The 18,861-nt window shown below is 43.9% G+C and overlaps 1 protein-coding gene and 1 long non-coding RNA gene across 9 annotated transcripts in view; one reads left to right on the top strand and one right to left on the bottom strand.

Annotated features, from left to right (window-relative positions):
* The window catches only part of TNRC6C (trinucleotide repeat containing adaptor 6C), an 814,117-nt gene that overhangs the window by 483,257 nt on the left and 311,999 nt on the right, over positions 1 to 18,861 (top strand). The gene's annotated exons all lie outside the window — the stretch shown is intronic.
* LOC128348161 (uncharacterized) lies at positions 1,311 to 13,025 on the bottom strand. Its single transcript, XR_008317973.1, has 4 exons — positions 12,934 to 13,025; positions 10,879 to 10,946; positions 4,055 to 4,223; positions 1,311 to 2,448 (listed from the first exon to the last, which is right to left on the bottom strand). It is a non-coding gene; the product is annotated as an uncharacterized LOC128348161 (long non-coding RNA).

Raw genomic sequence — 18,861 nt, forward strand, 5'->3', positions numbered from 1 at the left:
ACACTGTATTGGGCAGAGCATGCTATGCACCACTCCTTTTACCTGGGCACTTTCCAAATCAAACCCTACAACAGTGTCACTACGGATCTGCTAAGTGTGCTTCCGTACTCCCTGTGTTGTGACACTGCAGTCCCTGCGCTGACAGCCAGGTGCCGCTCACATTTCCGATGCCTTATTTCGGATTTTATCTTTGTGTTATAGTGCTACAACGTTGCAAGTCCATCACAGAAAAATAGCTGTATTTTCCCATTGTAGGAGTTTGAGATTTTGGGGATCATTTTCAATATGATCCTGCCAAGCTGAAGCATTTTAACCCTGTTGTCACATGTAATCTGGAAAGTGCCCAGATGACGGTAGCCACCACGGCCACACCCGCTCCTGCTCCTGCTCATCTTTCCAAAAGGGCAAGGGTGGCAAATGAAATGGACGGAAGGCCGGAGAATAGAGCAGGGGGCTCCTCCACATTCCTACAGTTCCAGTCGCTGTCCTCTGCCTTTTGAAAAGGTGGGGAATGGGGCAAGCACCAGGAGGAGCAGAAGCAGTGGGGGCACCACCACCGTCTCCATCAGTGAGACAATATAGCTGTGAGGCAGCCAGCAGCAGATTCAGGGCGCCCCTTTCCACCAAGCCTCCTCATGAAGTCGCTGCCTCACCATGGCTCATTCATTCTGAAGGCAGGAGATCCTGCCTAAGGACACCTTAATTAACAGGCAGGTTCTTCTGGGAGGGGAACGATATTTTTGAAATGTTGTTACCCATCCTACCAGCTGGAAGAGTAGTGCAGAATGCTGGTGCATATGGTCGAGTACATGGATGTCTTCACCTGCTGCAAACAAGCAGCACAACTTTATTTAACAGACCATGTGAGCATATGTTTCTTTCCCTTCTGGTCTTCACTTCCTGCAAGAGCTTCCTTTCCTGAGACATCCCTTCTACAGTGTCATTTTGTACAGGCAGATAAACAAGTTTAAGTAAGTAAACTATTCACAGCAGCCACAGCACTATCTACACTTGGGTGGCACCAGAGCTGCGGAAGGGGGACAATGAGTGTCCCCAGTCAACTAGCTTGCCCTCTTTCCCCATTGCTGCAGGGTAACTTGAAGGAAAGGCACTTTTCACACATGCAGCGAGCTTTTCTTTTTTATTATCACTACATACACACACACACAGCGCATCTATTGCTAGCCACTTTTTAAGCTTATGTTTAAACTATACCATTATAGTGAACTATACCATTATTTCTCTTTCTGCAATCTAACATGTGGGACAAAGCGTGCCCCTCAATATTCCCCCCCCCCCCCCGATGCCACCATCATATGTATGGATCAAAGTGCTTCTAGTCCAGCAACAGCCCTATTTGTCTCAATCACATCTCCAACTTTACTATCCTTCCCAGGCACAGAGGATGAGCCTTAGCAGTACAAGTCACAACTTGTGCAGATGCATCTTTATTAAACCAATCCATAGGATTGTGATGGCAGACCTGAACATTCCCATTATTGAGTGCAACACACCCTACTGGGCTTGAAAAATGCACACTGAGTGCACACGGTATGGTAGTGGTTACAGAAAAGTATTGATACAGCTGTGAATTAAGATTGCTTTACTAACGTCATCTCAGTGCTATAGATGGGATATGTCATATTGTCCTATTGTGTCCCAAGTCTCCCTCTAAGCTTTGGTATGTTGCCTAACCGTTGATGGAGGACAAGGGACACTAATGGACAAGTTGGATGCTCTTTGTTTGAAGTAATTCAGGAATGTGCCTTTGAGTCACAGCCACCGACAAACATGCTCAGGCTGATTCTGGAAAGTGTTTACAAGTCAGGACAGATTTGATTCAGAAGAAATAATTTTAGATTTCCAGGTGCAGGGGTAGTCCCTTGGGAGACGGGACTAGCTTGGCCTTTTAATACACTTGCTTATGTGCTATTGAAGTGCCTTCTCAACCTATATATTTGTAAACAAACATATTATTCCAAAGGCATCTTTCCCCGAAATGCGGGCCTGAACTTTCTCCTGCTTGGGAAAGGATAAGCATGCCATGGATCTTTTTATTTTAGTCCTGAAGGCGGGGTGGGGGGGGGAATCACTTTTCTTTTAAATTGCATAGTGCCCTGCAGAGAGAGAGACAGAGAGAAAGATATATCAGATCACATATCTATTCTTTCAGAATAGATCACCTGTCCTTGGCTCCTTTTTGCTTGTTTGAGCTATATATGAATTAGATTCCTTCTCTGTGCGCCTGCAGAACTGTAACTCGGATGTGATGGGAATGAAATGCATTTATATAGAAGCCTGCAAGGGGAGAAGAGGAGAAAGTGTCTGCAAATCTTTAATGTTGCCCATTTTTCAAGAGCATTCACTCTGTTCATCATAATCCCATTTTCTGCCTTCGACGTGTCATTACTGCCCACCGGATTTGGGGTGACAGCAGCAGGAAATGAGCTGGAAAAACATTAAACAGGTTTTTTAAAAAAAACGAAAAATCATTAGCACTTTAAAGATATTTAATGAACTACAGGCAGTTTCCAGAGTAGGGTAAGTATAAATTCTATTTGCAGATGGAAAGAAAGTGCGAATATGCACATAAGCAATGGCAAAGTCTTGAATTTCATTTGAGAGGCCTAGAAGTAACAGCCCTCAGACTATAATTTTGTTCCGTGCCTGTTACCAGCAGAATCTGTGGGGTTTTCACTGGGGTTTAAATTAAATCATTGCTTTTGTAAAGCGGATCCGCTAAGTTTGTTCCACCAGACGGCAGTCCAAGGCACATAAGCACTAGTTTTTACCTGCCTTTGAAATTTGAATTCTATCTTATAATGCCTTTGTTTTGTCCCATTAACTAATGAACAAATGTTGGTTTCTTCCCTGAGGGAAGATAAGCAAAATAAACTTTGGAAGAGAGCAGCTGCATATAAAAAATGATTAGCACACTTTACAAAGTAGAGCTTTTAAAAATAAAATGGTGATGAATTTAATCTGCTACCCAGTTTTTAAATATGGCAACTTGGAAGTCTCTTGATTGCTTTCCTTTAATCAGACATGTAAGAATATATTAAGGGGTACCTTCAAATGTCTGTACAACTTTTGTGGGCTTTAATGTCAGAATGATGATAATGGATGGTCTGAACAATAAGAAAAGACCTCTGGGTCAAGAAGACTAGACTAAATGGTCACTCCTTTTTAACACAGAGAACCCTCATAACAATATCATATTAACCTCATCTTATCAAGCCTGCAACATGAACTAGGCTGAAACTTGACTTCATGATATACACATAGCTGTTGCCAAAGCCAGCAGCTGCCTAGATTCCACTTACAACTCGGAGTGCCAGGACCCCGTCTCCCAGGGGGTCTGGGCAGTAGCTCCTCCTCTTTCTCTCCCCTTGCCAATCATGGGGATGGCTCCTCTTCCCTCTTCCCATCTGCAAAGAGGGGGTAACTTGGCTCCAGTTTCTCCCTCCTCCGCCCATACAGGAAGAGGGAAGGAAACTCAGCAGAAACTCTGACTCCTCCTCTTGTCCGCCTCAACCACAAATGGGGAAGTCAAGAGGAGCTTAAGGTAGAGTGGCTTGCTGTCATCATCTGCTCCCACCCTCCCTGTCTGCAAATGGGCTTGCTCCAGAGGCCTCTATGACATCACAGAGCTCCCTGGAGGTAGCCCATTTGTGGAGGGGAATGCCTGAAGAAATTAGAGGCAGTGCAACTCTCAGCTGAGAAAGTCACATTTAATTTAATTTATTTATTTATTACATTTATTACATGCCACTACTTTCTCCCAGCAACCCCAACCACAAATGGGCTTCTTTCTCCAGAGGCCCCCACAATATGCAGGGGCCTCCAAGAAAAACTTTCATTGTCAGAGAAAGTGCCAGGAGAAGGAAGTGGCAGTGCAAATCTCATCAGAGAGAATTATACCACCACTGCCACAGCAATGGTGGGCACTGGGGCCTCAGAGGCAAGTGCCTGACCTAGTCAGCCTTGGCACCAAACCAAATGTGACCTTATTGCCATAGCTGAGCATCTGTTTGAACTATGACTCATGACTCACCTTCTGAGATGATTGCCTTTTGCTCAGAATACTGTCCCTATTCTCATTCCTACGGGATACATGACCATGCCCAGGAAGGGCGTGGGGAGGTCTCATTGAGTGTGGTCCTGTACATCCTCTCTTCTCTATTTCAGTTTTCCTTGGCCTCTGTTACTCTGTTTTGTTAGATCTGTGGGAGGAAAGTGGAAGGAGATAGACACAGAAGCACTTCAACATTAGTGAAAGTACTGATGATGGGAAGGAATTATGAGAGTACAGAAACAAGTACACAAGCAGACTCTGATACTCAGCCCCATAACCTCCAAACCAGCTCTTATCATAGAGGAAGCCAAACAGCTTTCCCCCACAACAAAACTTTATTAACTCTGCTGCTCAAAAAAGTGAAACTGGTTACAGCCCTAACCTTGGAAGATAGGAATGACATAGTATTAGCTAAAGTTACATGAAATTGCTTGTTAAGTAGGTCTACCAGCCATCTTTAAAAAAAAAAAAAGTGCAAAAAAGCCTAGAAAGAGCCCTCTCTTTATTTTATACAACAGACCAGCATGGCTTTTAGCATCATCTGTAGTCATACTATACTGTTAACAGACTGCACATTTTGATACAGTTTTGCAGCTATGTTCTCCTTTAGCCTGAATATTTGTCTTATGGTACTATACTGATCCCTATGACCCAATGTTTCAATTAGGTATGATTTATTATTATTATTATTTTATTTTTATTATTAATTCGATTTCTATACCGCCCTTCCAAAAATGGCTCAGGGAAATTACACAGAGAAATAATAAATAAATAAGATGTCTCCCTGTCCTCAAAGGGCTCACATTCTAAAAAAAACACAAGATAGACACCAGCAACAGTCACTGGAGGTACTGTGCTGGGGGTGGATAGGGCCAGTTACTCTCCCCCTGCTAAATAAAGAGAATCACCACAGTAAAAGGTGTCTCTTTGCCCAGTTAGCAGGGGATGATTTAAACTATCATTTATTATGGCAGATTTTACATATATGAAATTGCCAGTTTAAAGCTCCACAGAAAAATTCCTTAAAAAACACCACCTTGCATCAGAGTGAAATCATTCAGTGAAAGGTATATGCTATGGATCATTGCCCAACATAAAACAAAGGCAAGAGTGACCCTTGGACATGGTTTTGATCATGCTCAAGATCTTGATTTACCTTTGATCACCATTTTGCTGGTTACTTGTGATCTTTTATCTCCAACTAGACTGCTTTTGAAAATCAGAAGGCACATTATGCTCCCATCTCTTTTTCAACCTCTCCCGGTTTTTTAAGCAAAAAGTAGTAGGGCAACATCAGCCATGTCTTTGCTTAATGGGTTCCCCAATAATTAGCATTCTGAAGTATTTTCCCTCTACCATCCCTACTCTAGGAACACATCTACACATCTTCAGAAGAGGGACCTCCTTTTCTGAAATATTATTTCTGGGATTATTAATTGCCAGATGAAATTAGAAGCTAGTCTTCAAAGAGAGTATTCCAAATTGTGCATTAGCCATCTTAACAGCATAAACCCTCTTACCAGTCTACACTCGTTTCCCTCTTGAAATTATGTTTGACTACAGGGCATGAAATGTTATTCATCCATCTTGCCGTCTCCCTCCCATCTATTTCTATTCAGATTCGGTACTGAGTAGCAGCAGCAGGTATATGAAAAAAGATGTTCAGGTGTTCACGTTTCTTTCTTTTCTTTCCCAGTTCCCCCTTTATATAGGAGAAAGTAGCATGAAAAGCAAAGTAAATGAGAATCAGAAATAAAGTGAAGGATTTAAAGCAATCTGTTAACACAGTAGAGTTTATTATTCCCTAATGTACACTTGTGATATGTAAGACATCGTAACCTGAATGGAAAGTGAACTGCCAGCAAAAAAAAAAAAAGAGGGGGTACCCCAATTTTCTCCTGCCTAGGAAGGGAACATGGTCAAGGCCAGCCTGGAAAGGATGGTATTGTGGCGGCTCATGGGCACAAGGTTAATATCAATTTCACTCCCTGGCAGTAGCAATTTCACGGATCTTGTCATCTGTGGACGGTTGTAGGAAGGGAAGATCAGAAATGACAAATATCTACATTACCTCCTGGGATTAAAATGCCACAAAATGTTCTTTTAATATGAAGCTGTCGGTTGATCAGTGATTTGATTGTATAACAGAGGCCTTTGCTTAAAAAAAAAACAAAAAAAAAACACAAACCAGGACTATAAATGAAAATGCAAAAGTAGTGAAAATGTTCAGCCTTCCAGAATATGAGTCTGAATGCAGTCAGCCCAGGACAGAGCTTGATCTGAATCGTGAACTGGACTCAATTGTCTCTTAGGTTTCCCCTGCTCCACTTCCAGTGAATGTGGACTTTTGATTGAAAAAATCCATGTGTGTCAGAAAAGAAGAACCCAAAACATTTTAAATATATGGAGTCTGGAGACATTTCTTAGCTGTAAACAATTTTCACACTAAAATAGGAGTTTTATCTATAAACAATATTTAAATTTAGGTTTTTAAAAAAAGATAATACTTAGTAAAAAGAAGATATAAACAAGGCTAATACTGTGAGCAATATTAAGATGCCTGCTTTTGCTTTGTGGAGCCTCCTATATATTTTTATATCAAGATCATAAAGGTCCCTAAAGTCTAATAGAATTATGTATTTTAAGGACAAATAATGGGGTGAAAGAAGTTCCAAGCAAAGGGAAGGAACTGCCTCACTCCATGAACTGTGGATGCAGGATTATGATTGTTGCCTTCATCCTTCATGTCTCTTCCCCCAAATCCTTTTCTGTCCCCCATCTCTGGGTGCTTCCATATATCACAAAACCTTCCTAACAGCGAGAGCCAAAACAATGGTGACATCCTAATACTACACCTGTGCAAGCAAAGGAAGTACACACACCGTGCTAGGCTCCCCATTTCTGAAGTGTGGGTTCTCGCATGGGGGAGGGGATATTTTTACCAATCCCCTGTTCCCCTAAAAGTGCTCCATGCAACTTGGAAATAGATCCCTGAGAGCTGCACAACCTTCAGGGACCTACATCTGTGTTGCATGGAATGCTTCCAGGAGAATGGGGGGCTGGTGAAAATTGCTTCTCCGCAAGCACACACACTGCAGAAGGGTTATTCAAAGAACCCAGGCCCCCAAGATCCTGAAGGTCCCCCAGCTCCACCCCTCCTTGTTTCTTCATTAACTCCCTCACTCCAAGGGGCCACTGGGGAGGGGGGTGAACACGGGCTCTCTTTCCCCTAGCTGTGGCCCTGCTGCAGAAGCAGGAATGTTAGTGTTGTATAAGTGCTTTCTTTGCTTGCATGAGTGCAGCATTAATTGATATGTCAGCAATAAAGATTGCAACAGCTGCAGCAAATTCTGTGTGGGAGAATACTGAGAAGGGATTTGCTGCAATTTCAGAAAACACAAAACTGAAGTGGAACAAAGAACAGCCTGGATAGTGGGTTTTTATGGCATCACCTTTTCATCCAGAATTTCAGCTCAAGTGAAGAGAAAATTGTCTCTTCTCCATCAGGGTGGCTTTGTTATATTTATCCAAAGGGAACATGCCACCCTGCCTCCCTTGCCAGCCTCACTCCCATGTCTGGAGTCATCACTGACTTTGCCTCACCTCCTCGTCAACCACTCCCTTTGTCTCTGCAGCCCTGACACCACCTCTTCCCCCTGCACTGGCCTCACCTTTCTGTACACTCCACCCTCTGGGTGGTCCACAGTACCCAGCTGACCTCTCTTCATTGTTGTGCTGCACTCTCCCTCTCTCCCTCCCTCTCATCACTCCAGCATGACACACTCACCACCTGAGGATGCCACTTCATCATGCCTCATGGAAAAGTCCTTGTCCTCCATGAAAATCAAGGGAGGGCAGCATCTCTTGGCCAACCAAGAGCAAAATAAATGACAGTCTTGAGTCCAATGCACGCCAAGGGATGTCATCAAAATAATAGTGATACAACAGGTGGACCTACGACATTGGACTCTCTTTTGATGCATCTTCTGCTTCATGTTTGTCAAATCAATGTTCTCTTCTTACTTAATTCCTCTTACCATATATTCTCTTAGGGTTGATTAAACATAGTTAGGGTTGCCAAATCTATTCATCCAGAATTCCTGGGCCTTTAACAGCTGCATGACAATCAGATTAGTATGTTAAGCTTCTGAAGATATAGTGAGGGGAAAAGCTTCACCAGCTGAATTTCTTTTTGTTATGAAGCTATTAAAGCCACAGGGGCCCTGCTAATGGGGGCAGTTGGCAACCCGAAGAGATCATTACGCTTTTCTCTTATCCTGTAACATACTCTAAGGCAGGGCTGCTCAACTTCAGCCCTCCTGCAGATGTTGGTCTACAACTCCCATAATCCCTGGCTATTGGTCACTGTGGCTGGGGGTTATTTATTTATTATTTAACATATTTTTATACTGCCCAAAACTTATGTCTCTGGGCGGTTTACAACAAAACAAAATAAATGACAACAGAAAAGGTTAAAACAAAATAAATGACAATAGAAAAGGTTAAAACATAACAATTTAAACAATGTTAAAATTATTAAAACAATATTTAATTAAAAGACTGGGTGAACAGATGCATCCTTAGAGACTTTTTAAAAGTTGTCAGAGATGGGGAGGCTCTTATTTCAGCAGGGAGCACATTCCAAAGCTTCAGGGCAGTAGTGGAGAAGACCCATCCCCAAGTAGCCACTAGACAAGCCGATGACAACTGCAGATGGACCTCTCCTGATGATCTTAATGGGCAGTGGGGTTCATGACTGTGGTGGGATGTATATAGGAGCTGGTGAGTAAGTGCATGAGTGTATGTGGGTTACTCTAGTAACCAGGCACAGAAGGTTCAGAGGGAGAGGGATTTAAGAAAGGCAGTTGAAACAGAGAAGAGATAGAGAGTTGGATTTAGTTGTGTGGGAGTAGGTGGTGTGTTGGGCTGAGGGTTGAGAGCAGGGGCGTAGCTATAATTGAGCAAAAGGGTTCAAAGAACATGGGCCCCCAGCTCCTCAGGGCCCTCCAGATCCACCCCTCCCTATTTTCTTCATCATCTCCCTCACTCTGGGGGGCCACCAGAGAGAGGGGTGAACACAGGCCCCCTCTCCCCTAGCTACGCCTCTGCTTGAGAGATCAGTTGGTGTGTTCTGAACAGGAAAGATTGTTGTGTGGAACTTGAAGAGTGAATGTGTGGAGGCTGGAGAACCAGCAGTGATCTGAACAGCTCCTAGTAACAGACAAGAAGGTCTGGAGGAATTCACTGAGTTTACAAGCCCAAGTTTAATTACCTCTGTCCCAGTTATCTCACCTCCCTATACTGTATGTTGCATTTTATCCAGAACAGCTGATGTACCTAGTAACTTGGTAAAGAAGCTTGTGTGCCCTGCTTTGCAGAGACCTTTATTCTAATCAGTAAATAAAAAAAATTATTCTTGTTTTTATTTTATACCTCAAGTTTCATTTCATTTTATATCCTGAACATATACACCTATCCTGCACTCACAAGGCTATGCAGCCAAAGGTGTTGAGTACTGAGAGCAGGGTAAGAATTTATATTGTGACAGCGAGGGAAAGTAAAAGCTGAATGAATTCCCAGAACCTGGATACTAAATTGTCATAGAACAATTAAAAACAACCACCACCAAAAAAACCACCTCCCTAGAATAGAGAGGGGCATCAGGGTTGGACCCTGACAATGATGAAGCAGCCATTCTCTCAAATACCCAGGGCCCAAGCTGTTTAGGGCTTTATAGGTTATAACCAACACCTTGTATTTTGCCTGGAAACATATTGGCAGCCAGTTGTAGACTGGGAGTTGTAGTCCAGAAACAGTGGGGGGGGGGGCTAAGGTGAGCAGGCCTGCTCTAAGGTGTGGGAGGCAAGGAGTCAATGAGGGCCTCAAGTGGCCAGTCTCTAGTTATTTACCTCCGGCACCATCCGTGCTCTCATTCCTCAACAAGCCCAGGAGACTGAGCTTTATGGGTCAGAGATGCCCTAGACCAGGGATTCTCAATCTTGGGTCCCCAGATGTTATTGGACTTCAATTCCCATAATCCCCAATCAAAGGTCACTGGGGCTGGGGATTATGGGAGTTGAAGTCCAATAACATCTGGGCACCCAACGTTGAGAATCCCTGCTCTAGACTGCAGGACCAGAGTGATTACTGTCAACTGACCTGCACAGGCCAATCCAGGCCCCAGGGCAGCACGACCAGGAAGCAAAGGGAAGCCGGCTACTTCAGGTGGAGGCCAGTTCTCAGAGGTAACAGTGCAGCACTGCAGCCCACCTAGCACTCTCCCCATGGATGGCCTGCAGAGGAAGGAAGGCCAAGTGGCACCACACTGCTTTTCCTTTTCCCTTCCCAGTATAAAAGTAAATCAGCACAAGTTGCACTCCAGGTAGAATGGTTGCCTCTGCTTTAAGATTACCTTACTTTTGTTACGGTTCAGTTTGTCTTGAAAAATGTTGAAAACAATTGGGGTGGGGAGTAATAAATAATAGGAAGTACCTCCGCTTATCCATTTCTCTTACAACATCACTTATATTTAAGCTCAAGCTATCTTGCCAACTCAAGGTTTCGACAGCCGTGGGCACCTTTAAAAACTGATTTGCCAAGATATATGAAGGGCTTGCAAACAGGTATGGACTCTTTTTTTTTCTTTTTTCAAGCCATAGTCTGGGTTGAGACAAGTCATTAAGGATTATAAATAGCTCCTAAAGGAGGGGGAGATATGGACCTGAACCACATTAATATCCTTTAAAAACCTTCCAACAAAACTCTGCTCTAATATTAGCATTTTATTTATTCATGCATTTCACCTTCTCTCTGTGTGCTTGCTATTTCAGAGAAGTCTCATCATGTTCTCCCACTGACACACACTGTTAGCCTGGAACAAAAAGCTTGGTTTCAAATTTAGTCTCCAACACAATGCAACTAGAAACAGCAAACCTGAAAGCAGTGCCAGACCACACCACCAGCTTAATTTAGGATGGATGCAAAGAAATGCATAATATGAGGTTGGTTTAAGTTCAGATGTTACATAGCAGCCAGAGAAGAAAGGAAGTGTGAGTGACTCATCTTTCCTGTTGTGCAAGATCAAAAGAAGTAAATTGTGCATGTCACCCATGAAGAAATGTATGTGTTCTTCACAAACCTGGGGGCTTATGAATATCTCCCTGGGGGGAGCTGTACAGATTCCCACCTATGTGGAAGGAAGTAGGAATCATTTACGCTTCCTAATCTTGTGCAACATCCAAAGTTGCCTGTGCTCCCACAAGTATTGTATATTCACAGCTATAACTGAACTGTGAACTTGGACTGCAGATTCATACTATGCACAAATTTCAAACGTTGGTCAAGTTTTGAGGCAACCAGAGAGGTTAGATAATCATTGAAGCTATTCCCACGATCACTAGAAACCAGGTTAAGGGAGTCCAGCCCAGTTTCTAGTGATTGTCGGAACCACTGGGCTCGCGGGCGAACCCAGTGGTTCCACAGTGGCAAGCCTGTCTAAGTAACCCTCCCACTAAACCAGGTTCATGAAGTGAGCACTCTGTTAACCTTGTTGTTTTGATCATGTGTCAGCGTGGCTGCTTGCACTCAGTGGGGGGGGGGAGAAGAGGGGACCCCAGGAAGGCACCACATATTCACACAGTGCCTCCCTGGAGCTCTGAGGACTGGGGTACTGCACGGTGGCGTTCCCCTTCCCCCAACCCCCAGAGCTCCCCAGCAAGCCATGGCTGGGCACAGGAGTGCCCAACCAAAGCCACCGCTCATCTGAGGCCAAGTCCACTCTACCCACCAGACCCCTTGATCGTGTGTAGAGCCTTATTCTATGGCCTTGTTCACCTACATGCAAAACTGATGGTGAAATAATGCCAACAAGACTTTAAGCTTCTTCACACAATCACCCAAACCTGAGGGGTTATCGGTCTCTAATCCAGATTTGCATGCATGTGTGAACCAGGGCCAAAAACACAAGTGCAGGCTGTTGAAAACTGGGTAACTGTGCTCCTAACCCTCACTCTTAACCCAGATTAGTGCAGAGCAGGGGCCCCAGTACCTGGGTTTGTTGATCATGTGTCCACCTTCTACTCTGTTTTCAGGTCCCAGCAGCCAGCCACCATGTTTTTTAGAGAGTGCTATGGCTGGAGGGGCTGAGATCTCTGAATGTGCCGCTCTGCACAGTCCCCTCTATGATAATTTGCTTGAAATGGCTTGAATGGAGTTTGCACCACCTCTTTCGTGCTCATGGCCAGTCAGAGTGCTGCTGCTGATATCATGGAGTTTCCCACCTCTTGGCTTCACAGTGCATTGTAGGAAGGTTCTCCCAATTCTCAAAGGTCTTCCCAGCTCTGAGCTTGCCACTGCAGCACTTGTAGGAGAGCAGGGGTTGCAGAGCCCAACAGAGGCTCTTGTTTCAAGTGGGGCTTGTACTCATTAAAGGATCAAGCAGGAGTAACTTCAACATCCATCTGAGTCCCTCTTGCTCCAACTCCATGCTGTTGACAAGCACTTTCTAGTAGCTGTTCCCTCTATCTGTATTATCCCCCTCTGTTGCTGTGTTATTTTTCCTGACTGCTGCCCCATATCTCTGACTTAGTTCCATATGCATTGATACATCTTTTCTTTTTATAACATTGACCAAAAAAAAAGCTTTAAAAAATAAAAAATAAAAAGAAAGAAGGAAAATTAACAATAAAATTTCAAAAGACATCCCCATGCCTGTGTGAATAGCCTTATAGGTGGTGGCGTCTCTGAACCAGTCCACCTGCCTGAGTTCTGGTTTGTTTAGTTAGAGATAGAGATCATTCCTTCCTAGCAATAGCTGGCATCTGAAGAAGACTAAAATGAGCTAATCATCTTTTACTCACCTGGGCAGTGGAATCTAGATTGACTCCAGCTGAAGATTCAATGAAATCCTTTCCTTCCTGGAGTTGCCTCCCCTCACTCTCTCCAGCTAGTTCGGAGTCTGTTATAGGCTGGCTACTGCTCCACAGGTGTCTTCAATTTCTTCTCAAGACTTGGACTTCTGCTGTCATCACCTCAAATGATTTGTTTTGTTTGTTTGTTTGTTTTTACATTTTATATCATGCTCTTCCTCCAAGGAGCCCAGAGTACTACATACTTAGGTTTCTCTTCACCACAACCCTGTGAAGTAGGTTAGGCTGAGAGAGAAATGACTGGCCCAGAGTCACCCAGCAAGTATCATGGCTGAATGGGGATTTGAACTCAGGTCTCCCCGGTCCTAGTCCAGCACTCTAACCACTACACCACACTGGCTCTTCATGATTGCATGTTCACTTGTCTATGGACCTCTGTTTTCTACCACTCTTTTTTCTGTTGGTTGAATTCAAACTTGTTCACCCACATGGAATTCTAGTAGATCCCTGGCTGACTTGTTATAATAATGGGCCTGTCTTAATTTCTGTTCTGTTAAAAGTTCAACTTGTCTGGTATGGCCCTCTGGCTGTAGTAAGTTGCCTTGCATAAGCAGTAAAGTTTGTCCATCAACCCATCAGACACTGTGCTAGACTCCCATCCAAACTTTGTGAAGGGGTCCCAAGATGCCTAGATATACATCAGTTCCAGCTTTCTTGGCTTTAGTCAGAATTCTCTTAGCTGTTTTGACAGCTGATTCAACTTTCCTATTACTCTGGGGATAAACAGGTGAAGATGTTTGATGATCAAATTCCCACTGAGTCTGAATTCTGCCAAGATAAATTGTGGTCCATTATCTGAGAACAGAGTATCGGCTATTCCATAGCGAGCAAAATGTCACTTTAGCTCCTGTATTATTGTCTGAGATCTGGTATCTGGTAGTGGATCTATCTCCCATACAATTATGAGATAGTCCTTCTCTTGCCATGTAAACAAATCTACTCCCATCTTTTCCCAGGGCCAGCTTAATACCTCATGTGAATGTAGAGTCTCCTTTTGTTGTCTGTCTCCAAGTGAGCAACAGGAGAGGAGAGCTGGTCTTGTGGTAGCAAGCATGACTTGTCCCCTTAGCTAAGCAGGGTCTACCCTGGTTGCATATGAAAGGGAGACTAGAAGTGTGAGCACTGTAAGATATTCCCCTCAGGGGATGGAGCCGCTCTGGGAAGAGCAAAAGGTTCCAAGTTCCCTCCCTGGCTTCTCCAAGATAGGGCTGAGAGAGATTCCTGCCTGCAACCTTGGAGAAGCCGCTGCCAGTCTGTGAAGACAATACTGAGCTAGATAGACCAATGGTCTGACTCAGTATATGGCAGCTTCCTATGTTCCTAATAGAGCTCACATTGTTGCATGAATGCTTTCAAATGGGCATTCATGCCAGGCCAATATATGCACTTCCTTGGTCTACGGAGACAACTCTCAATTCCCATGTGTGAGGACTGTATCCTTTTCATTGTGTCTGAGTGTAATGCTCAGGAGTGTAGTTAGGGGAAAGGGGGCCATGTTCGCCCCTCTCCCCAGCAGCCCCTCAGAGTGAGGGACATAATGAAGAAAATAGGGAGAGGTGGAATGGTGAGGCCCTCTGGAGTTTGGGAGCCCAGGTTCTTTGAACCCATCCGCTCAATTATAGCTAGCCCCTGGTAATGCTGCAGGGTTGACAGTTCTGTTAACCCAGAAAAGAATCCCGTCTTGAACACTAAGCTCCTTCCTCATTGCAAAGTAGGGTTCTGCCTCTACTGGTAGCTCATCCTTTTAGGATAACATTCTTGACTATCTGTAGGCTCTTGTCCTGAGCTGTGCCTTCCTGCATTGTCTGCAAATGGGGATGAGAAATGGGTAGGTACTGCAAAATATTTATTGATTCTATGCTCTTCTCTACTGAACCCACTGCACTGGGCTTTGTGAAGTAAGCTCTGCTTAATGTGTGTCTGCCAGTGGCTTTTACTTTCCCGCACTGTCACAGCATACATTCTTGGGTGGTACTGGATATGCACATCATAGTTCTGTAGTCACATTAGCATTCTCTGACGCCTCTTTGGGGCACACAGTAATGACTTCCTCATAATGGTTTCCAGTGGCTTATGGTCTGATTGGACATGTACAGTCTGCCCAAATGTGAGCTGATGGAATCGTTCCATTCCAAAATAGTACAACCAAAAGATCTTTTTCAATTTGTGCATAACCTCTTTCCATTTCTGACAGTGCTCTGCTGGCAAATGTAATTGGCTGCTGATTCTGTAACAGGGCAGCTCCCAGCCCTGACTCAGTTGTGTCATACTGCAACACTAGCTGTTCATCTAGACTCTAGTACTTCGAAACAGGGGCCTTGGCTATTGTATCTTTAATTGCCTCAAATGCTTGCTGGTGATATTCTGAGCATTCCCTCCCCACCTCTTTGTCTGCCAGAGAGTGGCTCACAGTGATCAGCCAGCTCTTTGCAAAACTTTGCTAGGTAGTGTGCCATTCCTAAGAATCTTTGGTCTCCTTTCACATCCACAGGTCTTGGCATCTTCTGAATTGCTTCCAGTTTTCCTGGATCAGCTTTCAGACCCTCTGCTGTCAACAGATGCCCAATGTAAGGCACTTCCTTTAGTCTTAGTCTAACCTTGTCAGGGTTCAGTTTTATATTTTGTTCCCTGCATCATTCAAGACTGAGGATTTTTGTCATAATCTCTTGCTGCATCTATTTCAGTATCTCCTCTCACAATTGGAATGTTATCCGCAATGATTTTTAGGTCTGGGATATGCTCTAGCTCCTGGTTCAGCCTGCTCTGGAGCACTTTTGGAACAGGGCTTGTGCCCATTGGCTTACAGAGCCAATGATATCTGCCAAAAGGAGTTGCAAAAGTGGTCAGATAACTTGAACATGTGTCCAGTTCTATATGCCAGAATCCAATTTGTACATCAAATACTGAGAACACTTTCAGTCAGGATAGACCCCATATCACATCATCAGTGGTTGGAAGTGGGTAATGGCTGTGCTTTAGTGCTATCATTTAGGAGTTTAGCACTCCCTTCTAGTTTAGGATCAATACAAATACCCAGTTTTCCTGAGGGTTTTCGTACAATCACCAGGTTGCTGATCCATGCTGTGCTGGTGTCTACTGGGGCAATTATGCCTCTCATCTGTAGGCTGGCAAATTCCTGCTTCAGTGATTCTGACAGTGCTATAGGAGCCCTCCACTATGGGGTCCTCACTGGTTCTGCACTGGGATGTACCTCAAGTTTTAGCTTTCCTGTCAAGCATTTCTCACTCGGGGAAAAATCCCCAAATGCTTGCAGTATCTGTTCCATGGTCAAGGCAGCTGAATGGTTCTGCTCACTGGTCTGCACTGCATTCAAAATATTTGGATGTTGTACTTGAATCAGCTGCATGGCCTGCACTGCTTTACTCCCCAACTGTGGTCTGTAGTCCTTTTATTTCACAAGAACACATTCGAAGTGATAGTGCTTATTATTCTTTGGGTTGAAAACCTTGCTCACTGGTTTCAGGGTACTCTTGTTGTACATAATAAGCAAATAGTCACAGGGTTCTATCTCAGCCCTGCCCATCCACCAGTGACAATGGCAACACATTGCAGGTGGCTCCACAATCCAGATGAAAGTGAACTGGCTTTTTGTTTAACAGCATAATGGCTAATAGAGTAGTGGTATACGTACTGTTTCAACTATCTGTGTTGAACGTACTGTTTCAACTATCTGTGTATATGTACAATCTGCCCTATTTGGGCAGTCCAGGTTTGAACTGGACCGGCCCCCCAAAGCGGGGAGCCAGTTCGAGTTTGAACTGAACTGGCCCTGGGGGAAAGGGAACTTCTAGTGGACAAAAAAAGTTTTTACATTTTCTCCAGATGCTTTTACTAAGAGGGCAAATAAGATTGAGAGTTGTTGCTAAGTGGTTAAACAAATTGCTTGTGTGATCTATTTTCCATTGAAATCAGTTATAAAAATACCAATCAAACTGAATTGTATTGTATGGATTGTGTTCTGTGTGTTTTAGGGCCTCGTCACATGATTATGGTGTGCTCTTGGTTGGTGACTTTTCCTTTTAGTGAACTGAACTGAACTGAAATACTTTATTACGAACATTGATCAGTTATATATACAAACAGATGATACTATATTCAGATAAGAAGTAAATCATACATAATACACCAACATAGAAGCCTTATGTAACAACATCTAAAAAGAAGGACTAGAGGTTAGCTGTTGGCGGATCTTAACAGCAGCTGCACAAAATTTGGCAACCTTGTAGGTGGTAGAAGGTTTCTTATCTGCCAAGAGGAGTATGGCGTAAAATTCAGCAGTCCAGCTGGGAAAGCGTGATAGCAAGAGAGAAATAAGACTGCGCCGGCTATCATTATAAAAAGGACAAAACAGCAGCACATGGTGGACAGATTGGACCTCACCTGAGCCACAGGGGCATAACTGACTGGCCAGAGGGGTTTTCAGAAACCTTCCCGATAAAACCACGGATGATAAGGCATCATATCTTGCTCTGAGGAAAACCCTATGATGGCTCGGTAAAGAGAGGGAGAATAGATAGCTAGCAGGTTCCCAGTTAAAGTCACCAAGGCACCCTCTTACGGTCTCTGAGATGGAGCTTAAATTGTTCTGATGGTCAGTGTCCAAGACCCTCTGTTTGAGGATCTCCTTGGCCTGACTTTAATCTAATAATGACAAACGTACAGCAGAGAGGCTGAGTGATGACAATTTACCCATCAGTGCTTCTGTCCAGGTGGATTGAAACCTATCGGCCAACATAAGAGGGATCAATCCCAGAGGGGAGAAATGTATTCTAAGCCAAAAACTGAGGATTAAAATCCATACTTTTGTTTCCACCCTCTGGAGGCCCGTTTCCAACCTCAGTGCTGCACTGGAGATACATCGAGGGGCCCTGAGTACTCCTCTAAGAAACGTAGATTGGATTCTCTCCAGCAGCCTATAGTTAGGGTAGGGGCCCAGTTGTGTACCATACAAAAGTTGGGCCAATGATATAGCAGCAAATAACTTTAGTGCTGCAGGGATAACTTCTCCACCTTTGGGGTGAAATAATCTTAATGTTGCTGAAGCACTTCTTTGTGCCTGTTGGGCAATTTAGTCCACATGGGCCTTCCGTGACCCAGTGTGGCATGAAAAACCACACCCAGATATTTAAGCCAATTGACCTGCTCTATACAATGGCCTTCTACATGCCAGTTAAATCTTTTAAGCCTCTTGGCAAAGACCATCACTTTGGATTTCTGGAAGTTAATTACCAAGTGGTTGTCCTTGCAGTAAGTGGCCAAGAGCCTAAGTACTCTCCTAAGGCCCACAGGAGTTTGTGAGATGATAGCAGCGTCATCGGCATACAGCAGGATTAGGATAGCTGCGCCTGCAATAGTTGGGGAATGTAGCGCTGGATCGGAGAGATTATTAGCTAGGGTATTTATGTAAAGATTGAACAGGGAGGGTGCCAAAATGCACCCTTAACTCCTTTACTAGTGGTTATTAAATGTGAAAGTGAGCCTTGAGGACTACATCTCACTCTTACACTGGTATTATCATAGAGCTTCTGAATAAGAAAGAGTAAGTGCCTATCGATGTTACTGTCTGAGTTTTCCCCAAAGGCTTATCCTTGAGATTGAATCAAAGGCTGCTTTGAAATCTACAAAGGCCACATACATGGAAGAGTGAGGTTTGTTGCTATAATTCTCAATCAGATGGTGTAATAACAGGGCATGGCCCATGGATGACCGCACTGTTCTAAAACCAGCCTGTTCATCACCCAGAATACCTTTATTCTCCATCCAGTCTTGCAGCTTCCAGTCTAAATGCTTCACTTAAAACTTACTCACAACACTCAGCAGGCTAATTGGGCAATAGTT

The sequence above is a fragment of the Hemicordylus capensis genome, chromosome 2 (genome assembly GCF_027244095.1).
Source record: "Hemicordylus capensis ecotype Gifberg chromosome 2, rHemCap1.1.pri, whole genome shotgun sequence".
Classification (NCBI taxonomy): domain Eukaryota; kingdom Metazoa; phylum Chordata; class Lepidosauria; order Squamata; family Cordylidae; genus Hemicordylus; species Hemicordylus capensis.